A 6,141-nucleotide genomic window follows, 5' to 3' on the forward strand; every position below is an offset into this window, starting at 1 on the left:
TCTCAATCTCCTGGCTTTGTGATCCACCCGCCTTGGCCTCCCGAAGTGTTGGGACTAAGACGTGAGCCACTGTAATAGAATATTGCTAATGGTTTCACTTTCTTTGAGTGATTAAGTATAATTCTTTTATTATTTTAGTGGTTACTTTAAGGTATATTGTATACATGTTTAACTTAACTAGTCTGCCTTCAATGATATTATACCACTTCGTGTACAGAATAGGAATCTTACAATAATGTTTCCATTTTTTTATTCCAGTCCTTATATTATTGTTGATAAATTTTACTTTGGTGTGTTAAAATTCTCACAGTATGTTATTTTTGTTTAAACAGTTATCTTTTTTTAAAGAAAGTTTTAAATTGAAAAGTTAACATATACACTATTATACTTAATCTTTTCCTGTGCTATTTCCTTGGGTAGATCCATATGGTATCATTTTTCTTTTGCCTGAAACACTGCCTTTAACATTTCTGGTAGTGTAGGTGTACTGTCAAGGAATTCTTTCAACTTTTGCGTGTCTGAAAGCATCTTTATTTTTCCTTCTTTTTATAAGATATTTTTGCTGGATATATATTTCTAGGGTGAACTTTTTTACTTTCACTATTTTAAGGTGTTACTCCACTGTCTTCTTGCCTGCAATGTTTCCAGTGAGAAATATGATGTCACCCTTATCTTTGTAAGGGTTCATGCTTGTAATCCCAACACTTTGGGAGGTGGACAGATCACTTGAGGCTAGGAGTTCAAGACCAGCCTGGCCAACATATGAAATCCTGTCTCTACTTAAAATACAAAAATTAGCCAGGCGTGGTGGCTCATGCCTGTAGTCCCAGCTACTCTGGAGGCTGAGGCATAAGAATCACATGAACCTGGGAGGGAGAGGTTGCAATGAGCCAAAATCATGCCACTGCACTCCAGCCTGGGCAACAGAATAAGACTCTGTCTTTAAAAAAAATAAAATAAAAATAAAAAATAAACATGAAAATATTTGTACAGCCAGGAAGGATGGAGATTTGGGCAAGGTGAGGAAGATTTTGTGAAACAACTTTATTTCATTAATGTTGCAGTGGTACATGGCAAATAGTCTTGGATATTTAGCTTTAAGCTACCTAATTTCTTCAACTGTGAAACGTTTTTTTTTTTTTTGAGACGGAATCTTGCTCTGTTGCCCAGGCTAGAGTGCAGTGGCAAGATCTCGGCTCACTGCAACCTCTGCCTCCCAGGTTCATGTCATTCTCCTGCCCCAGCCTGCCGAATAGTTGGGATTACAGGCGCCCACCACCATGCCTGGCTAATTTTTGTGTTTTCAGTAGAGACAGGGTTTCACTCTGTTGGCCAGGTTGGTCTCAAACTCCCGACCTCAGGTAACCTACCCGCCTCAGCCTCCCAAAGTGCTGGGATTACAGGCACAAGCCACCGCACTTGGCCTAACTGTGAAACTTTTATAAATGCTAAATGGTAGGCCGGATGTAGTGGTTCATGCCTGTAATCTCAGCCCTTTGGGAGGCTGAGGTGGGTGGATTACCTGAGGTCAGGAGTTGGGAGATCAGCCTGGCCAACATGGTGAAACCCCATCTCTACTAAAAATACGAAAATTAGCCAGGCGTGCTGGCGCGCACCTGTAGTCCCAGCTGAGGCAGAAGTATCACTTGAACCCGGGAGGTGGAGGTTGCAGTGAGCCGAGATCATGCCACTGCATTCCAGCCTGGGTGGCAGAGAGAGACTCTGTCTCAAAAAAAAAAAAAGAGACAATAAAGGGCACTGAACGTAAGGGAAGGTTTTTAACTACATGGCAGAGAGCCTGAGTTGTTGAGAGGTAATAGGTTGGGCCAAATGATTTAAACACTCAGAATTCACATACCACTCCCCTTCTGGAAGGGAAAGTGGGTGGACAAGACTCTCTGTAGAAGCACAGATATTCTTGTACTGTGCAGATAAATAACAATGTTTAGAGAATGTGAACTTTAAACAAGAGCAGTGGTGGATTACAGTCAGATGAGATCAAAGTAGAGTTTACAAAGGTTAGGAGGAAATGGCAAAAATTATATTGTCGTGCAATGAATAAGGGGACTAACACAGAATTGAATCAGTCTTGCAGAGAACAAGGTGAGTGGCATGGATTAAACTGTTGAGAGGATTAAATGGGATAATGCACATTAAGTACAATGACTGGCAATATGGGTATTGTAAGTGCTCAATAACCACTTATTGCTATTAAATAGTACCGCTATTTATAGAATATATCTGCTCAAATGCTTTAAAAAATTCAGAGGAGGGCCATGCACGGTGGCTCACACTGTAATCCCAGCACTCTGGGAGGCTGAGGCGGGCAGATCACTGGAGGTCAGGTGTTCAAAACCAGCCTGGTTAACATAGTGAAACCCATCTCTACTCAAAAAAAAAAAAAAAAAAAAAATTAGCTGGGTGTGGTGGTGGGCACCTGTAGTCCCAGCTACTTGGGCAGCTGAGGCAGGAGAATCACCTGAACCCAGGAGGCAACGATTGCAGTGAGGTGAAGATAGCTCCACTCCACCCCAGCCAAGGGGAAAGAGCGAAACTGTCAAAAAAAAAAAAAAAAAAAAAAGGAAAGAAAAAAGGAAGACATATAAGAAAAAAGGAAGAAAGATGGTTTCCTTAATAAGCTTGCATTCTAATGAGACATAACAATCAGAAAAATAATTATAGTTGTCCCTGGATATTTGGGGAGATTGGTTCCAGGATCCCCGTGATACCAAAATCTGCAGATGCTCAAGGCCCTTACAGTCGCCACTCTGCACCTGCAGGTTCCACATCTGCTGCTGGCTGAATCTGTGGGTTTGAAACCTGCAGATACAGGGGGCCTGCTCTCTACATTATTAAACCGAAGGGACTGGAATGTAAATTCTGTATACATATTTGTGACTAAGAAGATCTCATTAAGAAAAATAATCAGAGGCTGGGCACGATAGCTCACATCTATAATCCCAGCACTTTGGGAGGGCGAAGTGGGTGGACCACCTGAGGTCAGTTTGAGACCAGCCTGGCCAACATGGTGAAACCCCCTCTCTACTGAAAATACAAAAATTAGCCAGGTGCGGTGGCATGCGCCTGTAATTCCAGCTACCCAGGAGGCTGATATGGGAGAATCACTGGAACCCAGGAGGCAGAGGCTGCAGTGAACCAAGATCGCCCCACTGCACTCCAGCCTAGGCGACAGAGCAAGACTCCATCTCAAAAAAAAGAAAAAGAAAGAAAAATAACCAGAGGTTAGGAAAATATAATACCTAGTGTAGTATGTTATGAGTACATGCTTTTGAGTCTGGGCAACTTTATGTAACACTGTGTTCAAAAGCGATATGATTAAATGAAGTACATGGCTTAGCAAGCATAAACTATAGCAGTTTTTCTTGTGGGGCTCAATTTCCTCATTTTTAAAAATAAGAAAGATTCTCTTCTGGGTTTGTATTGACAAAAGAAAGGTGAATAGAAAAATATTTTCTAAATATTTTCAAAAATAGAGATGGCATCTTACAATATTGCCAAGGCTAGTCTGGAACTTCTGGGCTCAAGTGATTCTCCCATCTTGGCCTCCCAACGTGCTGGGATTACAGGTGTGAGCCACCGTGCCTGACAGTGCCTAGAAAAATAAAATAAAATAAAAACAAATCTGGGGTCCAGGCACGGTGGCTCATACCTCTACTACCAACACTTTGGGAGGCCAAGGTGAGTGGATCACCTGAGCTCAGGAGTTGGACACTAGCTTGGGCAACATGCTGGTCTCTACCAAACACCGACTATACCAAAAATACATAAAATAGCTGGGCATGGTGGGATATGTCTGTGGTACCAGCTACTTGGGAGGCTGAGGTGGGAGGAAAAAGGGAGGGGAGAAGGGAGTGGAGGGAAAAGGGAAGGGAAGGGAAAAGGGAACGGAAGGGGGAAGGGAAGGGAAAAGGGAAGGGAAAGAGAGAGAATGATGAAGGAAATAAAAAAAAAGAGAAAGAAAGAAAAGAAAGGAAAGAAAGAAAAAGAAATTTGGCCAGGAACAGTGGCTCAGGCCTATAATCCCAGTACTTTGGGAGGCCAAGGCAGACAGATTGGTTGAACTCAAGAGTTTGAGACCAGCCTTGGCAACATGGCAAAACCCTGTCTCTACAAAAAATAACACCACTTAGCCAAGTGCAGTGGCATACCTGTAGTCCCAGCTACTTTGGGGCTAAGGTGGGAGGATCACTCGATCCCAGGAGGTTGAGGCTCCAGTAAGCTGAGATGATGCCACTGCACTTCAGCTTGGGTGACAAAGTGAGACCCTGTCTCAAATAAATAAATAAATAAATGTAAGAAGGTAATATAGTGTAGTGGTTAAGAGTGTTAATGGCGGGGTGCACTGGCTCACACCTGTAATCCCAACACTTTGGAGGCCAAGGTAGAAGGATCACTTGGGTCCAGGAATTCCAGACCAGCCTGAATCCACTTATTTAAAAAAAAAAAAAAAAGTGTTAATACCAGTTAATACCAGAAGAAATGGATTCTTATAACTGTTCCACTGCTTTTAGCTGTGTGACCTTAGGCAGATTATTTAATCTCTCTGACCCTTATTATTTTTATCTGTACAATAGAGATATTACAGTCTGCCATTAACATCCTGTTTTGTAATTTACATTAACCACTTGATGTGTAGCGTATTCTTACTGAAAAATCTGTTTTGACAACTTTTGGTTCAAGTTTTGGAGGCTAGAGATGGAGAAAAGAATTCTTTAGATTTATTTTGCATAACTAAACAGAAAACATGGATTAAGATTTGGAGTAAGTTACAGGGAGGAGGGCTCATACGATTTGTCTTTTGCGAAATTTAGTCAATTTAAGAAGACCTTAAGAATCAGTTGAAGACTGGGGCCTCCACCTCACTAAGCTAAAGAGAAAAGTCAAGCTGGGAACTGCTTAGGGCCAACCTGCCTCCCATTCTATTGAAAGTCACCCCTCTGCTCACTGAGATAAACACGTATCTGATTGCCTCCTTTGGAGAGGCTAATCAGAAACTCGAAGGAATGCAACCATTTGTCTCTTATCTACCTATGCCCTGGAAGCTCCCTCCCCAATTAGTCTTCCTGCCTTTGCTTTGAGTTGTCGTCGTCTTTTCAGAACGAACCAAAGTTCATCTTACATATGTTGATTGATGTCTCATGTCTCCCTAAAATGTATATAACCAAACCATGCTCTGATCACCTTGGGCACATGTCTACAGGACCTCCTGAGGCTGTGTCACGGGCGTGTGTCCTCAACTTTGGCAAAATTAACTTTCTAAATTAACTGGGACCTGTCTCAGATTTTGGGGGTTCACAAAAGGATACAAGAAGGTCTGTCATTTAGCAAGCTTCCAAAATGCAATTTTAGGTTATTCAACTGCTAAGCAACTCTTTTTTTTTTTTTTTGAGACGGAGTCTCGCTCTGTCGCCCAGGCTGGAGTGCAGTGGCCAGATCTCAGCTCACTGCAAGCTCCGCCTCCCGGGTTCACGCCATTCTCCTGCCTCAGCCTCCCGAGTAGCTGGGACTACAGGCTCCCGCCACCTCGCCCGGCTAGTTTTTTGTATTTTTTAGTAGAGACAGGGTTTCACTGTATTACCCAGGATGGTCTCGATCTCCTGACCTCATGATCCGCCCCTCTCGGCCTCCCAAAGTGCTGGGATTACAGGCTTGAGCCACCGCGCCTGGCCTAAGCAACTCTTTACATGTATCTCCAATGCAAAGGAAGGTACTTCTGAGTAAAGAAGTTTCCCCCCCCCCCTTTTTTTTTTTTTTTTGAGACGGAGCCTCGCTCTGTCGCCCAGGCTGGAGTGCAGTGGCGCGATCTCGGCTCACTGCAACCTCCGCCTCCCGGGTTCACGCCATTCTCCTGCCTCAGCCTCCCGAGGAGCTGGGACCACAGGCGCCCGCTACCATGCCCGGCTAATGTATTCCATTTATAGTAGAGACGGGGTTTCACCGTGTTAGCCAGGATGGTCTGGATCTCCCGACCTTGTGATCCGCCCACCTCGGCCTCCCAAAGTGCTGGGATTACAAGCCTGAGCCTCTGTGACTGGCCAGAAGTTTTTGCTTTTAATTGCCCAGGGCCAGTCCTAAGAAACAACAGTCTCTGAAGGGTAGATAAGGTAGTGGTACCAAAAG

This window comes from Piliocolobus tephrosceles, chromosome 2, assembly GCF_002776525.5.
Source record: "Piliocolobus tephrosceles isolate RC106 chromosome 2, ASM277652v3, whole genome shotgun sequence".
Lineage (NCBI taxonomy): Eukaryota > Metazoa > Chordata > Mammalia > Primates > Cercopithecidae > Piliocolobus > Piliocolobus tephrosceles.